The following is an 11,435-nucleotide window of genomic DNA, read 5'->3' on the forward strand; positions in this document are numbered from 1 at the left end:
AGGGTTATTACTATTCAAGATGAATTTGATGCCTTGCAAAAAATGGAACTTTGACACTTGTTAAATTAAATTACCACCAGGGTGAGTAGTTGTGGGTTGTAAGTGGCTTTTCAAGTTGAAGTATAAACAAACGGCTTAGTTCATCGTTATAAGGCACGTCTTGTTGCTAAGCATTTTCACAGGTTCTTGGGCATGACTTTCTTGACACCTTTAGCCTTGTTGTGAAATTTTTAACTCTTAATGTTATCATTTCTCTTGTTGTGTCTAATAACTGGAATCTTAGGCATGTTGATATCAATAATTCCTTTCTTAATGGTGATTTGAAGAAGGCAGTGTTTATGCAGCAACCTCCAGGTTTTGAACAGATGGCATCTGATGGTACACCTCTTGTGTGTAGGCTTCAGAAAGCGTTGTATGGGTTGAAGCAAGCTCCCCGTAATTGGCATACTAAGTTGAATGATGCATTGGTTCGAATGGGCTTTCAAGTCTCTCGTGATGATGCTTCTTTATTTTTCTCTATTGTTGGTGCATATCGTGTTTTTCTTTTGGTCTATGTTGATGATATCGTTATTACGGGTTCATCATCTTCTGCAATTAATGATGTTGTACACATGTTACGTGAGACATTTCTCTTAAGGATTTGGGTCCTCTCAGTTATTTTTTAGGGCTAGAAGTGAAACGGCGTTCTGGCTCCTTGTTGCTCAGTCAAAAGAAGTTCATTATGGAACTTTTGGAGAAGGTCGGCATGAAGGGTTCTGCACCATGTGCTACGCCTATGGTTCTTGCGTCCAAACTGGCTGAAGATGGTGAGTTACTTGTTTATTCTAGTATGTATCGCAACATTGTTGGGTCTTTGCTTTATGTTTGTCATAGCAGACCAGATCTTGCTTTTAGTGTTGGAAATGTAGCTCAGTTTATGCAAGCTCCTCCGAAGGCCATTTGGTTGTTGTGAAACACATTCTCCATTATCTTGCTAGTACAATTGACTATGGGTTGATGTTATCAGAATCTGACTCAGGGCTGACAGTGTCAGCGTTTGTTGATGCGGACTGGGAGCAAGTGTGACTGATCGAAGATCGATTTCTGGTTATGGTATTTCTTGGCAAGAACTTAGTTGCATGGAGTTCCAAGAAACAGAAGTTTGTTTCTGGGTCCACAATGGAGGCCGAATATAAGAGTTTAGTTGACGCTACTGCAGAAGTTACGTGGGTGAGTGCACTTTTAACTGACCTCAAATTGAAGCAGTGCAGGAAATCAATTATCTGGTATGATAAAACAACAGTTGTGCAATGAGTGTCAATCCTGTTTATCATGCACAATCAAAACATGTCGATCTTGATATGCATTTCGTCCGTGAGAAGGTGGCTGCTGAGCAGTTATGTGTGAATTATGTACCTGCAGCTCATCAAGTTACAGACGAGTTTGCCAAGCCTTTGTCCAAAGAAGCATTTGAGGTTTTTCGTGAGAAAATTGGGGTGTGTTTATGATCAAGAACAGAAGATCGGACAAAGTAGGGGGAATGATAGCAATATTAGTATGTTACCATTAGGTACACGTGTTAATGTATGGTGGTTGAGGTTATTAGATCGTTAGGCAGTCTGTTAGGGTTATAACATATTGCACTCGCTGCAGCATTGCATGCATGGCTTGTATATAAAGAAACATTAGTGTACTGAGTGAGGCATGGTTACTTTTCATAAATAAAAACACCATTATATTCTTTTAATTGCTGGTAGTTTAATTGGTCAAGGTTTTTGTGTTTTGACAAGGCGTAGAAAGCGATGAGGGAACTGGAAAAGAACCAATCTAACATTAAGCCATTGATTGTCATTTGAGATTGGATATGTTTTAGTCGGGCAAGCATTCTATTTCTCTAGGATTGAGAGAAGTGGGTTATGGGGAAACAAAGAGGATGTTTCGTTACGGTTGGTGTGGGGGAAGGGGGTTTTTTGCTTCGGAAAGAGGAAGCGAACAGTGTGAAGATAAGAACAAGATGAAGAAATGGGAGAAGGGTTTAAGAGTGGCTTAGGAATTGATTGTAGAGATCTGAAATTTGATGATAACATAAAGAATGGTCATTTGTAGTACCTCACTTCTTCGCCTATGTTTTATGATGAGTTGAATAAAGGCATGACGGGAATCGATGGCTCAAAGATGATTAAAAATCCTAAACATGCCATGGAAGGAGAGTTGGTGGAAGCTCATTTATTTAAGGGTAAACTACAAAGGTAACCACTGAACTATTTTCCTCTTTCAATTTGACCATTGATGTTTCAATTTAATCAATTAGACCAACCATTTAAAAGGTTCAATCAATCTACCTCTTCTTAAAATTTAACTTTATGACTTGGTCGTTAAAAATTTTAGTATAATTATACATTTTGTCCTTATTACTTATATATTATATAAGTTTAGTCATAATTTTTTAATAAATTAAAATAAATTTAATCCTCAAATAAAATCATGTTATGTGTCATTGGTGACAGATGACATGATACATGCCATCATTCGATTAGAGAGTTAAATATATTTTAATTCAATAGATTTATTTTCCATCAATCAGAGGGTGAAACGTATTTTATTTAAACATATATATATATATATATATGCAATGTAAAACGTATTTTAGTGAAAATATATTACTGAGATTGACTCATTTTTTTCCAATGAATCTCTTTACATTTCCTATTTTTAACCTCATCTATCTATTTTCACTCATCCAACGGTCCTAAATCTGTGTAAAACTAAAAGTGTGTGTGTGTGTATATATAAACATAGCATAAAATACAAATATACCAAATTCTATGCATAAATAATATTAGGTAGCATGTCATTTTTTATTATTTCAATGATTATATGACATTACCTTATGGTGACATATTAGCAGGTGACCAAAACAAAACAAAAATATAAGTTTAATGATGATTTTGAAAAGAAAAATAGTTTGATGACTAAAACAAAACAATGAGAATAGGTAGGTGACTAGTTACATGGTTTACCCAATAATATTTAATTTAACAAAAATTATACAAAACTATAGAATATGTTAAATTTGTCAGCATATAGGAAGGTGAGAAAAATACATTTATTTATCATTTTGTCTCAGCGTGGATTACCTCACAAGAAAAGCATGCTTCTTTATATGTACATGGCCTGCCTTGTATGCCTTAGCCAAGTCTTACTGCCAAATGGACTTAAATGCGATACAAGAGCTATTAATGGTTGCACATATCAATCTGAACCTTGCCTTGCAGTCTATCAATGCCGTGTAAAGTTTCTAAGGGTGAATAAGACCTCCTGTAACTTATTTCGAGTTCTTTTTGCCTCAGTTGTAATATGCTTTGTTTATTCTCGAGTGCCTTCCTTTTATTCTCCAGCCTTAACCTTTGTAGTTCTCGATCTTTCTTATTGCAGTACCTCAGCCATTTAAATCGTTGTTTTTCAAGCTCAAAAGCTTCCGACTGTAACTTCAATCGTTCCTCGTGAAGTTGAGAAGTTGCAACATGCTTCTCTTGATCTAATCCTTTCGCACCGATGATGACCTTGTAGAGTCTTGAAATACTCTTTCCATCTACAACTCAAAACTGTCATGGCCAGCACATTGCGATCGGTAACGGCCTTCCTCTACACTTGCTTTCTTCCTCTCATTGAGCTCAGGGATCCTTTCCCCACAAATAGCATTATTATCATCTTCATTGTCCATTTCATCATCACCATCATCCTCACTGTCATCTTCTTCCTCCTTGGACCTGTTATTGTCTTTCAAGCATCTCAGGAAGTATACATCCCTGGAGATCAAGATCCTGGCAATTGGGTATACTCTGTCCATTATGGTAAGCACACATTTCTTGGTAAAATAAATGTTTCGAGCTCAAAATCTTCTTGATGTCTTCCTTGGCCTTACACGAGAGGTGAGGCATCGAGTCCATTAGAGAATGATTCTCGACGACTACACAACTAGTTCTTCTCCCAAGAATATCATTGAATTTCTTAAATCTCTTGTTCAAGTCATTGAATTTATCCTCACATTGTTGATGTGAAACATGGGAACCTTTACTAACCATTATCTTTGATATTGTTTTCCACTTACCCTTCTTTTGTAGAATCCCGGGATTTCATTTAAGTCATTCCACACCCTCGATCATACCATCATCTCCCACACAAGAAACAACAGCTATTAGAAGCCTAACCACATTATCTGTCTATTTCATTCTCTTCCATGGCCATCCATTCTTGCATTTACCCCCATTGGAATTCTCACCATTTACATCTTCATTGTAACTTGGCTCATCTTCTTCACTCATGCTTCCATCCGTCATAGCAATAACGGGACCAACTGCCTTTCTTTTAACAACATTCGTCGAAAAGCCTTTCCGGTTCAAGCCTTTTGCCTCCATTAATCCAATGGAATTGTTTGAGTTTTCAAGGCCGGTCATCATGGACATATGATCGTGTGCCACCATGGAATGTTGACCCAACTGGGGTTGCTGGTCTCTGTGAATGGATGACTCATATCAAGCAGCCCTCGACTCGGACCCGATAAAAACCCGCCTCTCAAACCTGAATTATCCATTTAGTCCGAAATCCAACCCTCCAATCTACCGTTTGCTTTCACAGAAAAACAAACTCAAATTTCCATTGTTTATCAGCTAGTTGAAAATTGAATACTACAGAAACCCAGCTTCACTGATCCGATTCAATTAGTCAAATCAAGTTTCTCTGTCATACAGTCAATTAGAAAAACCCTAAGAAATTGTAAATTTTAGCAACTCCGTTCTTCTTACTAGTTAAAAAAGGGTATAGGGAAACTGGGAAAACAACCGATTCGACCAACAAATTTTTATGAACAATTATCTTATCAAAATCCAAAGAATCCTTCAAAGCTTTATAATCCCGAACCTAATCACAGCAAAAATTCAGAGAAAACCCATAAAATCAATAACAATACTAAACAGTATCCAAAAAGAGAAGCTTTATGACCTCTCGTACTGTTTGACAATCAAAGGGAGAATAATGAGAAAGCTAAGAAACTAGAACAAAATGGTTTTAGTAATTGGATTAAAGAAGTAGATTACCTGTAGTCAATGATCATCGATAGAAAGCTAAGTTTGCAGCTGAAGTCAGGCAATACCATAGAGCATTGAAATATGTTTAATTTACGCAGAGTCGAGCTACTCGCCCGATTTTGAAGATCCCCTCTCTCAAATCGGATTTTAGAGTTTTTTTTTCTTTATAGGTAAACTAAGCATTTAGTAATTAAACTATCACTTTTAAATCATTTTAGTATCTAAATTTTTAATTTTTTTTAAAATCATATTTAATATTTAGTTTTGTTTCATTTTAGTACTCCATCGTTAACAATTTAACGCATTTAGTGCCTAAACTATCAGTTTTGATTCGTTTTAGTATCTAAACTTTAATTTTTTTCAAAACTTAATGTTAATTTTTGAACGGATACTAAAATGAAATAAAAACTAAACTTTAGGTTTGATTTTGAAAAAATTGTAAGTTTAAATATTAAAACCAAAACTTATAGTTTAAGTATTAAATGTGTAATTTATCTTTATTTATAATTTAGATAATCAAGTTGATTTTTTTTATAAAAATAGTTGATTTAAAATTAAACGTAAAATACGATTTTTGGGATCACTTAACATATCTAGTGCTTTTATTTTTGCTATCTATTTTAGTATACGAGAACCCGACCCACTACTATCACCTAGAAGAGGAAATAGATGATCATCCATGATACCACGATATCTTACAGCATATCAAATACCAGACATATCCTCCCGGTGCATATGAAATTGACAAGAAAACAATCAGAAGAATGGCAGCAAGATACTTCCTTGATGGGGAAATCTTGTATAGAAGGGGTAAAGACCAAGTTTTACTGAGATGTGTAACTGCCAAAGAAGCAAAAAATGTGATGGAAGAGGTGCATGGCAGAACGTACGGAACACATACAAATGGTTTATCTATGGCCAGAAAGATTATGAGATATGAATACTATTAAGCCATGATACATACGGATTGCGTCAATTATGTGAGAATATGCCGTAAATGCCAGATATATGCGGATAAAATTCAAGCACCTCCTTCGCCTTTGCACGTCATGAGCTCACCCTGGTCGTTCTCTATGTGGGGCATAGATGTCATTCGGGAAATCACATCGAAATCTTCAAATGGACATTGATTTATCTTAGTGGCGATTGATTACTTCATAAAGTGGGTAGAGGTTGCTTCCTATTCCAGTATCATGAGATCTAGAGTTTGCAGATTCATAAAGACGGAAATAATCTGCTGATATGGACTGGCAGGAAGAATCATTACAGATAATGATACTAATCTGAACAACAAGATGATGGATGAACTCTGTGCGCGGTTCAAGATAAAGCATGCCAACTATGCGACCTATCACCCGAAAATGAATGGGGCAGTAGAAGCAGCGAACAAGAACATCAAAAGGATCATTACAAAGACTACAGAGACTTACAAAGATTGGCACGAGAAATTACCCTTTGCCATATATGGATATAAGATGACTATCCGTACATCGACAGGGGCAACGCCCTTCTCTCTGGTATATAGAACAGAGGCAGTCGTACCTATTGAGGTTGAAATTCCATCACTTCGAGTCTTGAAAGAAGTAGAATTGGACGAAGCAGAGTGGATTCAGTCTCGCCTTGATCAACTGAATCTTATTGAAGAGAAAAGGTTGAATGATATATGTCATGGGAAAATGTACCAAAAGAAGATGATGAGAGCCCACGACAAGAAAGTGCGCCCAAGAGAGTTCTGAGAGGGGGATCTAGTACTTAAAAAGATTTTGTCGATCCAGAAAGATTTAAGCGGCATCCATTGGGAAAGGCCCTATGTTGTTAAAAATGTCTTCTCCGGGGGAGCTTTAATTTTGGCAGAGATGGACGGAAGAGTACTGAAAAACCCAATAAATTCAGACTTTGTCAAGAAATGTTACTCTTAAGAAAGAAAAGAAAAGAAAAGAAAAGAAAGAAAGAAAATGAGAGGTTCAAAGTGAAAACTCGTAAAGGGAACTTTGAAACCAAAGAAGGATTTGAATTCAAAACCTGAAAAGGGCGGTTCAAATGCAGTTTGATGTTGAGGCATCCGACAAGTAAACCCCCTCGAAAGACTGCTAGTTCGTGAAGGACTTCACATCAGCAAACAACTCTGCCACCTTGAGATCTCCCAGATAAATGATCGCCTGGGACGTTAAATTAATTGATTTAGGAACACTGGTGCTAGAATTCATTATGACATATTCTTTTGCTTCCAGAATCCATGTTCAATTCTTTCTATTGCCATGAATTTGTGTAAAACTTACATTTCATCAAAGAATTTCATGATTATCATTTCAAGTTTCAAATCACTCATTTCTGTGTATTATAAACAGCCTAGCATAATCCAAATTCTAAATGAATAATTTCTCGGTATTACTTTTAATTAACTTAAAAATATACGAGGAATCCAAGGCAGTCCAGCATGTCTATATTTGCACTCGTTAAGGTAAGTGATTGATAAAAGGGTGAGACAAGAAATGATAGCACTCCAAACAACATATAAAACAATGAGAATGATTGGATTATGAATCAGACAAGGAGTCAGCAAAGACAAAGACACGAAGAGGATAAAAGAGGTAAAACAAAGGCTTACGAGACCTTAAAACCCAAAAATCGCATCATACACACTCAAGCATTTACTGAATAAGAGCATACATATTTATTTTACATTAGGTTTTGAATATCTGACAGGAATTCAGGGAGTAAACAAAGATTCATTTCATGAATTCAGCGAAGAATCAGTCCATATCTTTCATGGAACGCAACAAACTCGAAGACTATTAGGTCAATAACTTCGGGTACTTTAAACACCAAATCACTTACATATAATAATCTTTTACAGGTTTAAAAATCTTCAAAGAGAAGATTAATCGGTCAACATTTGCAATGGAGAGTTCATAATGAGAAGAACTCATCCGACAGAGGGAAAAGTTCATAATGAGAAGAACTTATTCGACCTGTTGCTTGACTCACAACACTTCGAATCAACAACGCCCCACCAGAGGGGTTAACATTTCCTTTGCTTGATTCTCAACGCTTCAAATCAGTAACTCCCCACCATAGGGGTTAACATTTCCTTTGTTTGGTTCACAACACTTCGAATTAGCAATACCCCACTAGAGAGGTTAACATTTCCTTTACTCGATTCACAACACTTTGAATCAGCAACGCCCCACCAGAGGGGTTAACATTTCCTATTGCTCGATTCACAACACTTTGAATCAGCAACGCCCCACCAGAGGGGTTGACATTTCCTATTTCTCGATTCACAACACTTCGAATCAGCAATGCCTCACCAGAGCGGTTAACATTTCGATTGATCGATTCAAAACACTTCGAATCAGCAACGCCCCACCAGAGGGGTTAACATTTTCTTTGCTCGATTCACAACACTTCAAATCAGTAGCACCCCACCAGAAGGGTTAAAATTTCCTATTGCTCGATTCACAACACTTGGAATCAGCAACGCCCCACCGAAGGGGTTGACATTTCCTATTGCTCGATTCACAATACTTTGAATCAGCAATGCCCCACCAGAGGGGTTAACATGTCCTTTGCTCGATTCATAACCTTTCGAATCAGCAACGCCCCACCAGAGGGGTTAACATTTCATTTGCTTGATTCACAACCCTTCGAATCAGCAACGCCCCACCAGAGGGGTTAACATTTCCTTTGCTCGATTCACAACATTTCGAATCAGTAAAGCCCCACCAGAGGGGTAAATATTTTCTTTGCTCGATTCATAACGCTTCGAATCAGTGACATCTCACTTGAGGGATCAAAATTTCCAGAAGAAAGAACGCGATGATAAGAACCTGATACTTGAAGAGTAGAGATTGAGTTAAAAATGGAACTCTATTATCTTTGCTTCATTCTCTTTTCACTGCAATGAGAAAAAAAGGGGTAACTGTGAGCACCATTTTAATTTACACCCAAACCTAAATATAAAAACCCAAACCCTTTTACATTTTACACCCAAAGCCCAAACCAATTAAAGCTCAAGCCAACCAAACCCAACCGGAGCCCAACATGACCCAAAATCAGACCCAAAACCCAACCTAAATCTAAAACCCGACCCCGAAGAATAAAACCTGACCTGGTCTAACCTAGCTCTGACTAGCAGTCCAACCCCCCAATCAGCAATTACCTTTCACTCCCCCAATCAGAAACCACCATTTTCCCACTATTGGAAATGTGAATAACAGAGGAATATAATCTGAATATTGCTATTATGTAAAACGTGTATTTGAGTACAAGATTGGTGCTCCTTATATACTACTACTCTTAGTTGTATCAACTGCTAATACAACCACCTTAACTGAACAACTAATCAAAACTAACTTGCTAACAACCTTAGTTATTATAACAACTTCATCTTCAGGAAGCTTCTAAGTATATTGCTAACATTCTCTCTACTTCTTCTTCTCCTCTTCTGATCGTGAACAAACTTGCACTCTAATCTTGTCACGAAACATTTCAAAAGTTGAACAATTGAAAATATGAACAATCGAATCGAAAGTGTTGACGCTTCCTTCCGTTCACTTGAATCGAAAGTGCCGATGCTTCCTTTCGTTCTTCTTGAATCGAAAGTGCCGATGCTTCCTTCCGTCCACTTTGAATCGAAAGTGCTAATGCTTCCTTTCGTTCTTCTTATTCACCTTCATTTCTTTCTTCTTCACCCTCTTTTACAAGGTTCCTTGACATATTTTTTATCTAAAGGACTATATTATCATACTTATTACAAATTCACCCCAAGTAATATATTCATTTTGCTTTACCAAATTGAAAGAAAAAAGAAAGAAAAAACAGGTGATGCAGTGGATGAAGATTACCCATAGTGCTCATCAATGGCATCACACGCGGTACTGGGTGAAGGTAAACCAGAATGTGCTTGTACCTTAACTGTTGTTCCTAGGAGAAAAGCACGGAGCGGAGTTACAAAATAGCCAAGTCGTAACTCGTTGATTCCAGATAATTCAGCTATAGATGGTTTTCTCTTGATTAGATCCTTCATCTTTGAAACCAATTCATACCTCAAGAGCTTTGACTTCTCCGAGCACCAATAGTAAAAACCTTTGCCATCTGGCACTTTCACAAGGAAAGATCGTCCAGAACTATCTGCTGGAATCTCATTGATGGAAATAGCAGGACACTGATGTTTGTCACTTAAGGTAAACAATCTCTCTGTTTGACCATCATCCCCAACAAATGAAAGGAGCAAGTCTAATGATGGCAAGAGTGCAAGACTCAAGTTTCCCCTTAAAGCAGTAGGCTGAAAATGATTCCCTTGTTTGTTGATCTTCCCCACTCGAATTGAAACCAAAGGTATGCAAAAACACCTCGCCAGCATACCAACTTCCATTGGCTCAAAGTGCTGACTCAAATGATCTAACAATCGATCCTCGGCGTTGCCGTTTGAGACACTGACTTTCAACAAGGGCTTTAACCTTTCATCGATCCGACAGACGCCAATTACTTGCACATCCAAAGCTTATAACCATTGCAAAATCCTATCCTCTCGACCGCTTTGTTGAATCAGCAAATCTCCATCGTTTTCCCCAACGAATATGTCGGTTAAGTGTTCCGTGAGTCCGATTCCGTTCCTTTCCTCGACGGTTAGATTGTCGGACGGAGTTGAGCCGAAGACCAACTTTTGTATGAACTGAACCATCTCCTCATGCTTCTTGGTGATGGAGACTTGCACCTCCTTCTTCTGTTTCTTTTTCTTATCGTTCTTCATGCTCTTGGTCTCTTGGACTGATTCTACTCCATGAGTGAAAAAACAGAAAAGAAGAAAAACTAGAAGCGTGAAAACAAAATGCCCAGAACCTTGGTGAAAGATACCATAGTTACTATCAAATGTCTTGAAAAGCAAGAAAACTGGATTTCTCCCTTCGATTTTTGTTTCTTTGTTGGAATGTGTTTCCGGTAAGCAAAATGGTACAACAGAGTTGAAAACAGTTCAAAGACGCTTAGGCTGATATCGGGTACCTGCATGGAACCCTTCTGTATATGTTGTGTTCTTGAATATGGTAGCAAGGTTTTTTAGGTCTTCTCCAATACATTTTTTAATATTGTTTGCTACCTCAGCTCCAAGCTGTACACCATGTTGCTTAATGGAATCCTCCAAAATTTTTGAAAGCAGTAAGGCAGATGCTCTATCCAGAAGTTCTTCCACAAATTTCCCAGCATCTGCAGCAGGAATTGATGGCCGCACACTGTCAACTGGCTTCTCCTTAACAATTTGTGCATTACCAGATGGCTTAACAGCTGCGGAGTTAGTAGCAGCACCAACACTTTTTCCAGTAGAATCAGAGGAATATAATCTGAATATTGCTATTATGTAAAACGTGT

The 11,435-nt window shown here is 37.5% G+C and overlaps 1 pseudogene; it reads right to left on the minus strand.

Moving 5' to 3' along the window:
• Nucleotides 1-3,131: 3,131 nt before the first annotated feature.
• Nucleotides 3,132-4,888, minus strand: LOC120197388 (annotated as a pseudogene).
• Nucleotides 4,889-11,435: the final 6,547 nt, after the last annotated feature.

Source organism: Hibiscus syriacus, unplaced genomic scaffold (genome assembly GCF_006381635.1).
Source record: "Hibiscus syriacus cultivar Baekdansim isolate YM2019G1 unplaced genomic scaffold, ASM638163v2 tig00117048_pilon, whole genome shotgun sequence".
NCBI classification, from domain to species: Eukaryota; Viridiplantae; Streptophyta; class Magnoliopsida; order Malvales; family Malvaceae; genus Hibiscus; species Hibiscus syriacus.